A 16,947-nucleotide genomic window follows, 5' to 3' on the forward strand; every position below is an offset into this window, starting at 1 on the left:
TGTGAAAATGTAGAAAAGGTAGCTGAATAATAGGCAGCAAGAAACAGTCACCTATATAATAAAATTGGGGGACATCTTACATGTTTCAATCATTACACTGAAAACCAGATCTCTTTTAAGGTTACCTACGAAGAAACCACAGAGAAGTAGCAAAACGACAGTATCAGGAGGCTTGCAGAAAAACTATTTTTTATATTTTTATTCATTAGCAGGTGAGGGCAATGACAGATAAATGGTACCCTGTCATAAGCTCTATGCCATCCAAGGTTATAGAAGCTGACAGTATGATTTTCCTACATGTGCCACATACTTGATTCATTAAAATTAGAAGACACAGTTTTGTTATTGAATGTCTGAATGTTTATATTCCTTTACTGATCTATACGAGTGCCTGCCTACATCTCGAAATATATAAAATGTAAATTAGGTATAAGCAACCTAACAAGCAATCACTGATGCTTCATTGAGAAAACAATTTTGGAAAATAAAAAAAGTGCAGGGCGAACAATTCAGTGTTATAGCTCTAGTTTCATTTCTTCATCCTGGGTCTTCAAATACTTCAAATACTTCAAATAATCTTGGGGGTGCGGTGGTGTTAAGATTGCACTCCCTTGGAATGTGCGTGTGCATGTTTTTAAGTTTTTATTAGGTTCTCTTTTATTACCATTCTGTTCAAATCCCTGGTGGCCACACTCCATTTTTAATAAGCTGGAAATCCTGTCAAGTGATTGCTCAGTGGTCGCATTTAACTAGCAGGCCAGTGGCAGAGCCAAAAGGTTCACCGCTGGGCTCAGTGAGGATGCTGGAGGGCCAGCAAGCTGGCTCAGCCTCCTCACTTTCAATGCAGCCCCTTTCATTCTGCTGCTCATTCAGAATCAAAGGGCTTTCAAAGCTCATTCACCTCCATGCAAGCAGGGGGCCAAGGCGGGAGGGTGCATTTTGCTCCTCCATATCAGGAAATGAAGACTTGGCTGAGCACAGTCTTGTGTTATTATGATTGTTGTTGCTATTATGTTTTTGCTTATGAATATGGAGTTTTAGTAATAAAAACAAACACGTCTCTCAGCCAGGAGGCCAACAAAGCTTGGTGATGTGTTTCCTGCTGGAAAAGCCCTCCAGGGTCCATGCTTTATCCCACCGTCTCTCTCTTTTACATGTAGAACCATCTGGGGTCGGGAGAAGGTACAGAGTTCAGGGGGCCCTCACAGAAATCCTGAACAATCCCAGTCATTAGTGTGTCTGCCACTAGAAAGGGAGAGAGGCGGAGAAGTTTCCAGTATAGGAAATGACTGCCAAGAGACACAAAACCACTAACCTAGAGAGGTATTGGCCCCATTTCCAAAGATTAAATGGGCAGGGGTGAGATTTGGGACAATGCCGGTTTGGGTATATTTCTACTGCCTGTGCATGTATGTTGAAATGCGTCCTCACGTCTGAAAAGGATGCTAACTTTGGGTCTCATTTCTCCCAGCACTGTGCTGCCAACGACAGGTCACTGTCAGCTGTTTCCACACTGGCTGGGGGAGACCAGGATGTGGAAGATGTTTCAGATGTTGGCCAAGAGGTTTGGAAGGGAATTAAATAGCATAGATGACCACAAATTCAGGAACATCTTATCAGATGTTGCACAAATTGGCAGAGTCCCCCCAAAGCCAATGTAGGCTTTTATGGTCTGGCAGTTTTGATGGCCTGCTTGAGAATCTCAGCCCACAGATGCTCTGAATAGCTATGGGAAAGAGAGCTCTACCACACGCACACATATATGCATCCTCCAATGCCACATGGACCATTCCTACTTAAGACGATAGGCCATTCTCAGCTAAAATTACACAACCATCTGGTCAACCCAATTCCTGGACTTATCTCATATTAGGGTTTAAGGTAGCATTAGGGCTCCCAAAGTAACAGTCACCCATCTTCCACTCCACTGCTGTGGAGATGCCAGAACAGACATCTGAACAAGAATCCAAGCATTAACATCCAATATCGGTGTTATTAATAGACTAAGCAACCACCTAAATAACCCCCTGCTGGAGGTTTAGGCTTCCTGGGAACAGCTGGATTGGAGTATGTAGTTTGGCTTCATATCTCCTACTCCAAATTGAGGACAGGCAGAGCCGATGGGAAAGGGGAGTTCTGACTAGACTCCTAGTTAGTTGTAGGTGGAAACGCTGGAACAGAAAGTGAAAATGCCCATCTCCCTCCAACACCATCATCAGTATAGGAAGACCTTGCTTTGAGTGGGAAAGCAAGTGGGAAGTGGCCTTTCTCACTGATCAAGGGGCAGGCAATGAAAAGAGAGAAGCTGGAGCCCATTTCCTTTTCGGTTTGTTTTGCTCTTGTTGTTGTTGTTTGAGAGACATGGACATATACCCATTTTCTTTTTTTTTTTTTTGTAATTACTATTTTATTTTATTTTATTTATTTTTGGCTGCACAGCATGCAGGGATCTTAGTTCCCCAACCAGGGATTGAACCCATGCCCCCTGCAGTGGAACCGTGGAGTCCTAACCACTGGACTGCCAGGGACGTCCCTATGCCCATTTTCTTTTGAGGAACACAAGTCCATCCTCTTATAATTTGCTGAAAGGATTATCAAGCTTTGGCCATTTCTATTAGCCATTCATTCACCCAAGGAGAGGAGCAGGTGGGAGAGTGGAGAAAATGTCAGGGAGGGTTGCCTCTGATGCAGACCTATTGGGGAAGAGAGAAGCTGTATTCTCCATTAAACCATTGCAGAGAGGTCATTAATTAGTACCCTCCCCAAAATCACTGTAAACATAGAGGTAGAGAGTGGCCTTTGAGAAAGGCTATCACACAGCCCCAGGGTAACAGCTCAGTGAAATTTAGGGAGCCCAGCAGAGAATAACAGGGTATTTTTAAGGTCTTAACACAACTCTACATGCTGTGGGAGGTACCAAAGAATAAGAGACAGAGTTCCTACCTTTGTAGGGCGGGGCATCAATTTGCATAAGATTTAACAAGAAAAAAAATAAGAAAAATACAGAATAATAGAATAATCAACTTCAAGTTGTGTGATACAGATTATAATCATTGTTAGGTTGAGAGGAATAGAAGAATATTGTGGGATAGAAATAGTCAGGGAAAGATGTTTAGAGGAAGTGGCACCTCACCCAGCCTGAGAAGGAAGTAAAGGGAAATCATCACAGACAAGGAAGAGGATACCAGTGAAGGCTGAACATGGTATAAGAGGGAAGAGGGAAAACCTGGTACAGGCAGAGAAGCCAATGTTAAGGGTAGTGAGAGAAAACACAGAGTTAAGATGGAGATAGTTGCTGGGGACCCCAAAAGCCAGGAAAAATCATTAAGATTGGCTGTGATAAGCACTGTAGATTTTGACATACTTTCTAGCACAGAGACATCTGCTGAAACAAATAATCCTACCAATGGAATGGTCTTTGGGCCATGAAACAACATGTGGAGAAGAGGATTCCAAGTCAGAGTCGTGGAGTCTCTGGGATTTAGAATCCTTGGAGCAAAGCTTCGAATCCTACAAGGCAGTTTATCTTTCCTTTTCTTATGACAGACCTCAGGGACTGGAAACCTTCTGGGGGGAGGGGGAGTATGCCATACCTCCATTGATCCTCTCCTCCCATGTGTAAATGGGGGCACAATTGGGAGGAAACAGGGGGACACAAAACAGCAGTCCTCTCTCTCAAGAAACAGACCACACCTCTTGCTCTGCACCCCTCCTGAGAAGCTCCTTCAGTGTGTGATGCCCAGTCTCAGCTCATGGACCAGCATCAAGGTACCTCTTGTGAACACCTGTTGAGCCCCAAGTTCCCTGAAGCAGAGTGATGACAAATGATCAAGAAGTAACTAGTTAGGCTACTCCCCAACACTGTGAGTTTGTCTTTAGTCCCAGCACCATCTGTGCCCTGGGCGGGCTTGTCAAACCCTGCCTTCATCATTCTACCACTCTCCATCACCTGCTTCCCCTCCAAAAGGCTTTTCCAAGCAAGGGAGTGCACTTTCCAGTCTTCAGTATCTCCTGACATCTTTTTTTCCTTAACAACTGAAATAAAGTATTGTTTGCATGCTGTCAAATTCACCTGTTCTCAATGTAAAATGTACTGATTTGTAGTAAATTTACCGAGATGGGCAACCATCACCAAAATCCATATATAGAACATTTCCAGCATCCCGGTGAGATCCCTTATGTCTGCTTTCAACTAACATCTTAATGATATTGTTTGACAGGTAGCTGAGAGTAAGACCAAGATACAGGGGAAGGGAGGGGAGGAGTGCACTTTAGGGGGTGAAAGAACTCCAGAGAGAGATGCAGATGGGAAACATAGGAGGAAGCCTTCAGATAATCTCAGATGACAGCATTGGAATGCATGTCAGAGGTGGCCAGTTCTTCATCGCCACTCCTCAGTGAAACCCATGGTGTTACAAAACCACATTCCCGGCACATGGTCCAGCAATCAAGCTCCTTGGTATTTACCCAAAGGAATTAAAAACTTACATCTGGGCTTCCCTGGTGGCGCAGTGGTTGAGAATCTGCCTGCCAATGCAGGGGACACGTGTTCGAGCCCTGGTCTGGGAAGATCCCACATGCCGCGGAGCAGCTGGGCCCGTGAGCCACAACTGCTGAGCCTGTGCGTCTGGAGTCTGTGCTCCGCAACAAGAGAGGCCGCGATAGTGAGAGGCCCGCGCACCGCGATGAAGAGTGGCCCCCGCTCGCCGCAACTGGAGAAAGCCCTCGCACAGAAACGAAGACCCAACACAGCCAAAAATAAATAAATAAATAAATATTAAAAAAAAACAACAACAACAACAACAAAAAAAAACTTACATCTGCACAAAAACCTGCCCGTGGATGTTTACAGCTTTGTTCATAATTGCCAAAACTTGGAAGCAACCAAGATGCTCATCAGTAGGTGAATGGATTAATAAACTGTAGTATATCCAGACAATGGAATATTATTCATCACTTTAAAAAAAGAGCTATCAAGCCATGAAATGACATGGAGGAAACATAAATGCGTACTACTAAGTAAAAGAAGCCAATCTGAAAATGTCGCATACTGTATGATTCCAGCTATGTGACATTCTGGAAAAGGCAAAACTGTAGAGACAGTAAAAAAGTTCAGTGGTTAGGGGTTAGAGAGAGGGAGGGGTAAATAGGTATAGCACAGAAGATCTTTAGGACAGTGTGAATTCTCTGTATGATGCTATAAAGGTAGATACATGTCATTTTTAATTTGTTCAAACCCACAGAATATACAACACCCAGAGTGAAGCCTAATGTAAACTGCAGACTTGGAGTGATTATGATTTGACAATGTAAGTGTGCCAGTGGTAACAAATGTACCACTCTGGTGGGGGATGTTGATATTGGGGAGGCTGTGCTTACACAGAGGCGGGGATTATATGGGAGATCTCTGTACCTTCCTTTCAATTTTACTGTGAACCTAAATCTGTTCTAAAAAAAATAGTCTTTAAAAAAAGCCATCAGAGTACCTGGCCCCATTAAATGCAACACAACTGGCAGCAAAGTGTAGAAGACCCCTTTTCCCAGAATGCCTGATACCGAATACAGCACCTTGTGCAGGGTTGATACTTCGTAAATGTTTGTTAAATTGAAATGAGTTGGAGAGCGGAGGTATTGGAGGGGGAAAATGCCTTCTCATGGATATTTGTCACCTAGCATCCTTTCCCACTTTCTAATGGCCCTCCAGTTTTATTTTTGGTCCTTACCTCATTCCAGCATGTGTTATGTGTCCTCATACAGGGACGGTAATTCCAGGGACCCAGGAAGCCATGGGATCAGATTTTCTTTCTTCTCTCCCCAACACATCCAGGGACAAAGGTGTCATTTGGACTCTAAACCAATGATGCAAGGTCAGCAGGAATGGCTGCACGTCACCCATGGCCACAGCCGTCCTGACCCCAATCAGACTCAACCTGCTGTGAAGCAGGTGTTGCGCTTCCTGATTCCTGGCTTCCAGAGATGCCTTGTTCCTACCTATTCACAAACCCAGTTGCCCATCTCCTGCTGATTCTGTGTGTCCTTCCAGTAATTCCTATCTATAAGCCAGAATTGGTTTCTGTTGCTTGCAACCAAGGAACCCTAACCACTTCATGCCCTTTAAAAGCCATGGCAGTGATACAGGTGAGAGGTTATAAGGGCCTAAATTGAGTTATGGGGTGGCTTCCACAATAAGGAAGTTCAGGGGTAACTATTTTGTGACTGAAGAGATATTTCCAGGCAAGAAAGGGAGAGTAGTCAAAATCGACCCCAACATTTTAAACTTCATGTGTTTCTACCACAAAGTGCTTTCGGTCATTTGACCTTTCACCCAGGTGGGCTGAGAAAAGTGGTTGCACGTTTCTTATAAATGGATCAACAGAGCAAACTATTTTGAGACCTAACATATGAGGATGAATAATATTCACATGCTTTTCTCTTCACGGAGGGAACAACCAACACGGCAGTTGGTCTCACTGTTCAACCTCATGCACGTGCCGCCTGGCAAGTGACTCAGGCTCCTCTGAGAGCTGCTTCCTGCCGAGTGGAAGAGCCAAGGGTGTGAGTCAGCCCTGCTCACAGCCAAGAGGCTTTCAGGATTCTCTTCTGCCTTACCACACAAGGTTCAAAATGCCCCATCTCTTTTCTTTAGCACAAATGCCCAAATAGAAGTCAGAGTCCAGAGCGGCTTCACTAAAAATGTTCATTTTCATAGGATACACATGAACTTATTTACAAAACAGACTCAGACATAGAAAACAAACTTATGGTTACCAAAGGGGAATGCGGGGGAGGGATAAATTAGGAGTTTGGGATTAGCAGATACACACTACTATATATAAAATAGATAAACAACAAGGACCTACTGTATAGCACGGGGAACTACATTCAATATCTTGTAATAAACTAATGGAAAATAATCTGAAAAATTATATATGTATGTGTGTATATATATATATATATATATAAATTACTTTGCTGTACACCGGAAACTAACACAACATTGTAAATCAACTATACTTCAGTAAAAAGAAATGTTCGTTTTCAGAAATCATTGATGCTTTCTGGACTCCTCCAAAATAAAAATATAAATAAATAGAAAAAATGAAAAAGCAACCAAGAAATAGCAAAATGGTGAGGGGTACAATATAGCATGTTAATGCTAAATGCCAGCCTCAATGGTTCAATGCCCAATTTCTTATGATGAAAGCACCAGGCAGAAGACAGGCATCAGATTAAATGACTGAATAAATGTGCTACCTCATGAAAACTATTTGTGAATTTCCTGGCTGTTTGGCAGCGAATAAAAGCTATAATGATTGGATAGGTACACATTTTGTTAGTGCTACTTCAAACTGATACTTTACCAAATTGCTACAATCCTTTCAGGTGTGGGAATCACAGAGCGCCTTTGAAGGAAGTCATGACTTACTGCACTAGAGCTGAAAGGCTGGCAAAAAGAGCAACAGCCCATTACTGAAGGGCTATGGTATGAAAGACATGTAATGCATTTTGGTTGGAAGGGCTCCCCCCCATCTAGGGCTGAAGTCTGCCAGTTAGAACCCACTCGTTAGATAATTTGCGATGGTGTCATATCACATACAAATGCTCTGGTGATTCTCCTAGTATTTCAAAGGCTGGGAATCTGATCCAAGAACAGGAATAGATTAGCAGAGCTTATTCAGTTTATGCGTGAATTCTCTCATTGCCCTCTTTAGAATGGAAATATGTCATCATAGTTCAGTTTCCTGAGGTCACAAAGATAAGACAGCATCTACGTTGATTTCAAACAGAATCCTTTATAGATAAAAGAAGCCTCCTCTATAAAATAAAACAGCTTTTCAAATAGCCTCTCTCCACAGTTAGTAATAATTTATGCTTGGTGAACAGGAAAATATGCTGAATCTATTCAATTTACCGTGCAAGCTGATAAAGAAAGAGTGGGGGTGGGTAACTTACTGGTATTTGCAAATCTGATATAAAAGATTTTTGTAATGCCTCCTGATTTCAAGAGGAGAAGAAAATTAACTCTGAAAGTGGCAGAACAAAAAATTCCTATTATTGTCAAAGCCATGGTATCTGGCATTTTACCACATAGATGGTTCTAGAGGCTTTTTCTTTTGTCCTCCAATATCATTTTTTGCTACACTTTTGAGCCCTCATTAAAAAAAGATTGTCACAACAGACAACCTCTGGTTATGAACCTAGAGTCTGGCCCAGTTTTGCTGGCGTTGTCCTGCCCTGTCCCACTTTCATAAACACGTCTAAGAGCTGGATAGCAGTTTACTCTCCTCCTTTGCCAACCAGCCCCTTGGCTTTAACCAGGGCATATTTATTTTCACTCCTAATTATTTCTGAAGTAAAACTTACTTTTCTTGCATGATTTCAGGGTATGTTTTAGAGTGTTTTGTGTTTTCAAACTCCACTTTGAAATGGAAGATGGTTTCTATATGCCCAGGTGGTCTTCTCGTGTTCTCTCAACTAAGGAGGTGTTGAAACTCCTTACCTTTAAATAATTGTTCAGAGGACATCTGTGGCTTCCCGCTTCGTGTGGCAGATGGGGCATTAGGTACAGCTTGAAATTTAGAAAATTAGCCTAAATTAATGCCCAGATAACTGGAAGTCTTAGCTCATATGCCACCTCTTTCTTTTTGCCAACATGTCAAGCAGTAAAATCTTTATCATAAATTAAAAGTATAGCATGAAGTTTGAGGCATTTTGAAGGGGAAAAAAAGGTGTAAAGAGTTCAGAATTTGGGCTTCCCTGGTGGCGCAGTGGTTGAGAATCTGCCTGCCAATGCAGGGGACACGGGTTCGAGCCCTGGTCTGGGAGGATCCCACATACCGCGGAGCAACTAGGCCCGTGAGCCACAACTACTGAGCCTGCGCGTCTGGAGCCTGTGCTCTGCAACAAGAGAGGCCGCGATAGTGAGAGGCCCGCGCACCTCGATGAAGAGTGGCCCCCGCTTGCCGCAACTGGAGAAAGCCCTCGCACAGAAACGGAGACCCAACACAGCCATAAATAAATAAATAAAATTTTTTAAAAAAAGAGTTCAGAATTTAGCAAGTTCATTTTATGGACCTGATATATTTGTTTGTTTTTAAAAGCACATCACAAAATTCTATCTGAAAACCATTACGTACTATAGTTTAATGACACTGTGTCTCATTTATAAAAAGTATAACTTAATCATGAAAAGACTACATTTTCTAGACAAAGCTTCTTTCTGAACGTACTCCTTTTCCCATATAAGTCTGAGAAGGCACAGGCAATGCCACCCACTGAGAATTCTTGGAGGTAGTTGAGCATAAACCTCACATTTCAAAATAACCACACGCTGCCATATCACAACCACATCCTGGATCATCAGAAGCCGAGGAAATCCAGTGAAGAAAGTTTTTCTTAATCCCACAGGAATCTATGGGGAGGGGGGAGCAGGGCTGCATTGCTCAAGCCCATGGGTTTTGGTGTCTTTGAACTTTCTCCCCCGCAGGCTATATCTCCCAATATTACTGCAGTAGCCTGTGAGGCTGTGTGGAGGGCCAATCCATCTGCGAGCTCAATACAAAGATATGCTCCAAAAAGCCCTCCTCTTCAGAGGCCCAGACCCTCTCCTCACATTTGGAGACAGTTATGAAGCAGAATTAGACTAATCATTACATGGCAGTTGTGAAGCCCAGAGGCATCACGGGACGCTGAATGAAATAACATTTTCCAAAGTATCATCCAGTCAAGGGTTTCCATATTCTCCTAACATTCCTTTCATCACTACCACTCGAAGGGTTAAAGGTTTGGAGTCTTTCGTTTTTGTGTGTTTGATTATTTATCATTAGGAGGTAACTGAGGGCTAGAGCCTGGCCAAATATTTCCATTCCTTGCCCTTGCCTCTTCATAAGTCACAGAAACCCTACCCAAGAACATCCTTTAACTATTACCTTGACTTCATTCTGAGGAATTTAGGTAAAGACTTGGCATAAGCAAGTAAATGGCAGGTACCTAGCTTACCCACAAGAAACAATGTACTGCAAATTAACAGATAGAAACTCTTCCATCTCCAGTGGATTTTCCACTCACTGAAGAAGCGTCATGGTAAACCAGGAAGTCTGCGCTCTGGGTCAGACATATTTGGATATCAATTGCAGCTTGATTAACTGTGCATCCTTGAGTAAATTATCCTCATCTTTGAGTCTGTTTCCCCAATTTTAAAGGACTGTTATGAAGAAGCAATGGAAAACAAGCACTTAGCACTCTGTGGGGCACAGAGTAAGCATGTAAAAAATGCTAGCTATTATTATTGTAATTTCCTTCATAGGGATGCTATGCAGAATTAAATGAGATAATATCTGTGGAAGACCTGGCTCCTTGGTAGGAGCTCAGCAAACATTAATTCCTTTCTCCTTGGAGAAAATTAAGTTCTTTCTGAATCTGCTTGGGATTTTAAAAATTGAATTATAGTTGATGTACAACCTTATATAAGTTACAGGTGTATAATATAGTGATTCACAATTTTTAAAGGTTATATTCCATTTATAATTATTATAAAATACTGGTTCTATTCCCTGTGCTTTACAATATATCCTTATAGCTTATTTTATACATAATAGTTTGTGCCTCTTAATTCCTATCCCAATCTTGCCCCTTCCCCCTTCCCTCTCCCCACTGGTAACCACTAGTTTGTTCTCTATATCTGCGAGTCTGTTTCTTTTTTCTTATATTCACTAGTTTGTTGTATTTTTTAGATTCCACATATAAGTGATATCATACAGTATTTGTCTTTCTTTGTCTGACTTATTTCACTTAGTATAATACCCTCCAAGTCCATCCATGTTGCTGCAAATGGCAAAATTTCCTTCTTTTTTTTGGCTGAGTAGTATTCCATTGTATATACATATATACCACGTCTTCTTTATCCATTCATTTGTTGATGGACACTTAGGTTACTTCCATATCTTGGCAATTGTAAATAATGCTGCTATGAACATTGGGGTTCATGTATCTTTTCAAATTAGTGTTTTGGGGTTTTTTGGTTTGTTTTTTTTTTAATATACCTGGGAGTGGAATTGCTGGATCATATGGTAGTTTGATTTTTAGTTTTTTGAGAAACCACCATACTGTTTTCCACAGTGGCTGAACCAATTTATATTCCCTTTGTACAAGGGAATACAAGTGTACAAGGGTTCCCTTTTCTCCATATCCTCACCAACATTTGTTATTTGTAGACTTTTCGATGATAGCCATTCTGACAGTTGTGAGGTGATATCTCACTGTGGCTTCGACTTGCATTTCCCTGATGATTAGCGACGTTGAACATCTTTTGAATCTGCTTGGGTTTTAAGTGATCTGAATCCAAGGTGCTTCCCTGCAGCCACCTAATCATACACGCCCCTCCCTCCTCCTGCAGAAGAGAACATCTTTAGGCCATGTGCCCCCCTCCCCACCTATCTCTAGTTTTTAGCAAGTCTCCTGCACCTCACTGTCTGGCCTTCTCTTCTCCCAGCACTAAGATGTTTTTTCAGTTTCTTCCCATCATCTGATTTCAAGGTGGGATCCCAAATCCTGCCCTCAGCCCACGCTACTCTTATGTCCTCCTCTGCTGCTCTGTGCTCTCTCCATCCACCCCTGAGGTGCTCATTACCCACGCACATTTTACAAGGACAAAGCAAACACATTTGCGTTTAGATCAATTTTGTCTTAGTCAAACTGGGGGATATTTACAACACAGAAATAAGAGAGGACTGGAATGTTTTATCACAAGGAATTAAAGCTATTATTCCACAAATCTGATGACTGTGAGCAGCCAAAACAAATATGTTGAGTAACTTCTTCCCTCACTAACTAGTTCTTTTGCCTGAATTTTCCAAACAATAGCTTACATGGCCAAGTTTCAAATAGTATATTATATTCACCCCCAGCACTTGCCTTCTGTTTTGGATATAATTTTGAGAGAAGACATCTTAGAGAGTAAATTCTTGGGGAAAAGACATAAAGAGAAAAATACCAGATAGATAGATAGATAGACCCAGATTTCAGAAACGTTGCAAAAAATTACAACAACAACCATAATATAATGACTGTAATTTTTCAAGCATCTTCAGACCACAAATATAATGCTGGGGGAAAATAGATGTATTTGTTCTCCTTCTGCCTTATGGCTGAAAGAGCAAGCCATGCATGATTTTTATGACCTGGCTAGTGATGTGTCCCTTCAGGGACTTATTAACTCCATCCTTATAGATGGTGCCTGATCCTCATCAAAATTAGAAATTGCTTAAAACCAGAAAAAAAGCATTTAATTCCTAAATAGGCCATTAGTGATATTGGATAGTTTGTTATGCTGTAATGTAATATTGAAATTCCTTGAGGCAACTGATTTTCAGTAGTGAATTAAAAAGACCAAAACTAAACTGAGTGTTTGAGCAATGAGTGAAAAACATCTTGGACAGCTAAGTATTTTATAGGTTGTGTGTCAGCAACTGACCTTTTGAAAATCAAATCATTAGCCCTCCCAAGAAAACTAAATGCAAATGAGCCCAGCCCAACTGTGCAGAAGGTATGAAAACATTTGGATGGAAAACTAATTGTCTACTTGGATTTCCAGAGCAGGGGAAAGTATTTAAGAAACAAAATGTCAGAATAATGACCATTATCCTCAAAAGAAAGTAAGTGGACTAAAAATAGCAATGGACAGTTTTGCTCCTTAGAAATTATAAGCACTGATGCATAGAGTAATGGCAGCGGACATTTATGGCAGGTTTTCTACCTTGAGTGTGTGCCTGGATTCTCTGTCCCCGCCTCACTGCATGGCTAATGCAACCTTTGACAACGTTTTCCCAGGGGTGCAGAATTCCAAGAATAACACACACCAACAAAATAGTATCATTCCTTATCTTACAGTTAGAGAGAAGCTGATTTACCGGCTACATGTGACAATAGATTAAATAAGACAGCATTGTTTTCATGCCTATACCTATCTTCAAGCTTAAGGTAAATACCTGTTTGAAAGACTGCAACTAAAGCAATCAAGGTAATGGAGTGATTCACCAACAGCTCTAATTACAGAAGCATAAAACTATATGTGCCTATAGGCTTGTAAATGCTAACTAATTCCCATTTCTCACCGTTTGTATCCAAAAGCCCCAGTTAATTTCCTTTTCCTGAATATAGTATCTGAATTATGGAAATGTGGGAAAAGTCACTAGTCTAGTAAATGTATCTTTCAACAGATACTTAATTGCCTTCCTGAAGTTACTGTAATTTATTTCAGGAACTGAGCCTTTTTTCCTGGAATCTTTCTTGTTCTCATCAAGACAGACATTTCTCCCAGGGCATCCTGATATTTCTCCTGGCTAATCTCTGGGGATGTTATCAAATGTATGGTAGAGTAAGGTTAAAAAAAGGTTAAAAAATTTCACCAAAGGTTAAAAAAAAAGGAAGAATACACGTATGTGTGTGTGTGTGCAGGGTGTGTGTGTGTTGTGTGTGTGTGTCAAGAATCATATTCAGGTTAAAATATTATTAAATTCATAGAACTGTAAATTTTACATCAATATAGATGCTTTCAACAAGCATATAAATCAAAGCCTTGCCCAATCCCTGGCCTGACTGATGAGATTTTTCCATTAAAATTGCCCATTCCATCCCAGATATGGATAATATATAATTCAAAGTTGAAATCGGGTCCCTTGAGTTTCTTGAGATTGGATAAATGTCTCAAAACATCAGCAAATAGGCCTTAAAGGGAGGCAGCAATCTCTAAACCACCCCGATGCCTTGTCAATAGCAGGAGAGGCGGGATGAGACTGTAAGCCAAGCAACCTTTGTGTGACCTCAACCCTCCCCCAACCTCTGAAAAGTAATAAGGACTGTTCCTTGGGTCTTTGTTGGAGGAAGCTGAGAATAAGAATGATGAGCTCCTGCGTTCCCACAGAGACTTAAAGTAACCACAGCTCCTTCCGCTCAAAATTGCTGTATTTGGTGACCTGAGGTTCAAGTAGATGAGATTTTTGCCATGTTCAAGCGTTCGGAAATAATTCGCACTATCGCTCTCCTGAGTGAGACAACCCACCAGGGCTAGTGTGGCTCAAGGAGATAGTGAGGGTCGGGGAGAGACAGGGCACAGAAGGACATATTTCAAGGTGGTAGGTGGACTGGGGAACAAGAACCGTCTGAATGCTTTTCAGGGACCCTGTGATTTTAGCTGAGATTTTTTTAAGATGAGAAAAAAGCACCAGATTCAGAATTAGTAAACCAGGTTTCTGGTCAGCTCTACCACTAATTTATTTTGTGTCCTTGGTTACGTTTCTTAATCTCTCTGGGCCTCAGTTTCCCCACCTACAGATTGGCTGAAACAAAGTGCAAGTTACTGTTACCTCGCCAAAGTCTACAGTTTTGTGACTGTTACCTGTTCCTCAGAGATGTAAGAAAACCGATGCTAACTGCAATCCGATAACTGGAGGAAGAGAGAAGATGTGAACTAAAAATGCCACCTGTCATATCAGTAAACAAAGGATGCTGTAGCCATCAAGCCATCACATTAGAGCTGCCCTGACGCAACTCAGGATGCAGGCAGGATGCCCTCCGCCACATCTAGCGGACAGCCGCTGTAGCCACACCCAACAGTGCATGCTGACGAGGCTCAGGATGCGAAGTGCGGGATACTGGCCCCAGAGAGCTGAGGTGCATATGAAAGGAATGATTTCAATGAGCTCAGACTTTGCACCTTCCCGTACATAGAAAAGCACTAAATTCCTTAACTTGAGATAATCTGGTTTTCCTTAATTCCCAGTAATCGTTTGATGTCCCGACCACCTGGTCTTTGTTGCAAAAACTCCTGTCTATCCTGGCTCCCCCTCTCTTGCCTCCTCCGAGCAGTCTCTCAGAGTTATCTGACATGCTGCGTCCCAGGTTTAAGTCCTCAGTTTTGTCCGCCGAATAAAACATAACTCTCACCTTTTAGGTTGTGCGCTTTTTTTTTCAGTCGACAAAAACTAATTGAGTTTTCTCAGTCTAGCTAATGACACTCCGCAGCTCAGCAGTGAGGCAGTCAGAGAGAGGCAATGGAATAAATCAACATCCTTAGGCTAATTACACATGGAAGACCTCTGTGCATCACTATGGAAACCAAAGGGAAAGTAACCCCAGTGAAGGTCAAAGACTGGGAAAGTGAACATGGTATTATGGTAAGAATACGTAAAATCTACCACAGCCTGTGACTTCATCAGATTAGTCCCCAATACAGTGAGATCCTAATTATTTTCTAAAAGTGTCTTAACGTAGGGTCCATGCACCACCTGCTTCAGAATTACCAGGGTACAAAATCAAATTCCTTGAACTCACCCAGACCCACCGAATCTCTGGAAAAAGGAAATCTGCATTTCTAAGAAGTTCCCCCAGGTATTCCTTTTGCACAATAAAACTTGAGAACTACTGACCTAGCAGATGGAGAGAAAGAAGTTGGGAGAAAATGAATAACGAAGGGCCCAGCATGTATACTCAAGGAGTGAGAGTCTGGGTAACTCTGAGGTACAGGGTCAAAGAGAAACTTATTTTTCATTGTAAACTCTTCAATTCAGTTTGCATTTTTACCATGAGCAAGAATTAAATAAATACATATTTGTAATCCTGAAAAAAACTGTTTCAGTGCAAAATAATTTGGTACACTTCTCAGAGTTCGAAAAAATGAACATTCTTTATAAAGTTGAAAGATCAATAACAGCAATAGTTTAAATTTTTCTTTTTCAATCAGACTTGGAAAGGTTAGGCAAAATACAGCCTTAGTTCTGTACTTTATCAGATTAAGGATGGCAAGGAAGACTGTCAGAAGCATACTTAATAAAGATGCCTCCCCTCAGTTCATCTTATATCTGGGTGGTACCCTAGAATTTGTACCTTGTTACTATGTTGTAGGAAGGGGGACCCCTTCCAGGGCCCAAGAGTGGGCTCTTGTCTAACTCTTGGAAATGAATTGTCCGAGGAGACACATGTGCTGACAAAGCAAGAGACTTTACTGGGAAGGGGCACTCAGGTGGAGAGCAGTGGGGTAAGGGAACCCAGGAGAACTGCTCTGCCACGTGGCTCGCAGTCTTGGGTTTTATTGTAATGGGGTTAGTTTCCAATCACTCTGACTCAGGGTCCTTCCTGGTGGCGCACTCATCGCTCAGCCAAGATGGGTTCCAGCGAGAAGGATTCTGGGAAGTCGGTAGGACATATGGACTGGTGTCTCCTTTTGACCTTCCCTGAATTCTTCAGGTTGGTGGTGGCTTGTTAGTTCCGTATTCCTTACCAGGACCTCCTGTTGTAAAATAACTCATGCAAATGGTTACTGTGGTGCCTGGCCAGTGTGGGTGGTTTCAGTCAGTGTTTTCCCTAACAACGACACTATTTTTTTGTTTGTTTGTTTCCTGGGTGATTAGCAGTTTTTGCTAACTAATTTATGAGACCCTCATAAGCAGAGACCATAAATTATGTTTCTTCATATATCCCATAGCCTTTTTCATGCCACATAGGGCATAGTATTTGCTCAGTAAAATTCTTATGAAATATTTTCTTTTCTGTACCATGTAACACGTTCCCGTTCTCAAGAAGACTCTAAAATTCAATGAAATCAAACCTCCAAGAGAGGCTGAAAGTTGTGAGGTCCAACAGTTGTAAAAAGAGGATGCCTAAGGAGAAAAGGGACAGAGAGATCAAGACCAGGGGCCCCAGGATCATTTTCACAGGAAGTCTGCTCAAGAAAACTCCAGGACTAAAGGGTCCACAGTGCTGAGCTCTGATTGGAGGAGACAGGCAGAGGCCTTCTGCCAAGGCAATTGTTTTAAATGAGGCACCATAAGCTTAGGTGAAATTTATTAGAAAGTGTCTCGCCCCACAGTCCCAGCCATGGGAGGACCAGTGGGATATACTGGGCTGTGCCCCTTATGAGAAGGGAAGGGATGAGCGCTGCCTGGTATAAGG

General features: G+C 41.9%; 1 protein-coding gene across 3 annotated transcripts in view; it reads right to left on the reverse strand.

Annotated features, from left to right (window-relative positions):
• Positions 1-16,947, reverse strand: part of SPACA1 (sperm acrosome associated 1) — a 204,308-nt gene that overhangs the window by 129,484 nt on the left and 57,877 nt on the right. For 2 of the 3 annotated variants that reach the window (XM_036870910.1, XM_036870907.1), the window contains exon 1: positions 5,724-5,803. The exons of the other annotated variant lie outside the window; for it this stretch is intronic. The gene's annotated coding sequence lies outside the window, so the exon portion shown is untranslated. Of the gene's footprint in view, positions 1-5,723; positions 5,804-16,947 lie in introns of those variants that run through there. 3 annotated transcript variants of the gene reach the window in all.

The sequence above is a fragment of the Balaenoptera musculus genome, chromosome 12 (assembly GCF_009873245.2).
Source record: "Balaenoptera musculus isolate JJ_BM4_2016_0621 chromosome 12, mBalMus1.pri.v3, whole genome shotgun sequence".
Taxonomy (NCBI): domain Eukaryota; kingdom Metazoa; phylum Chordata; class Mammalia; order Artiodactyla; family Balaenopteridae; genus Balaenoptera; species Balaenoptera musculus.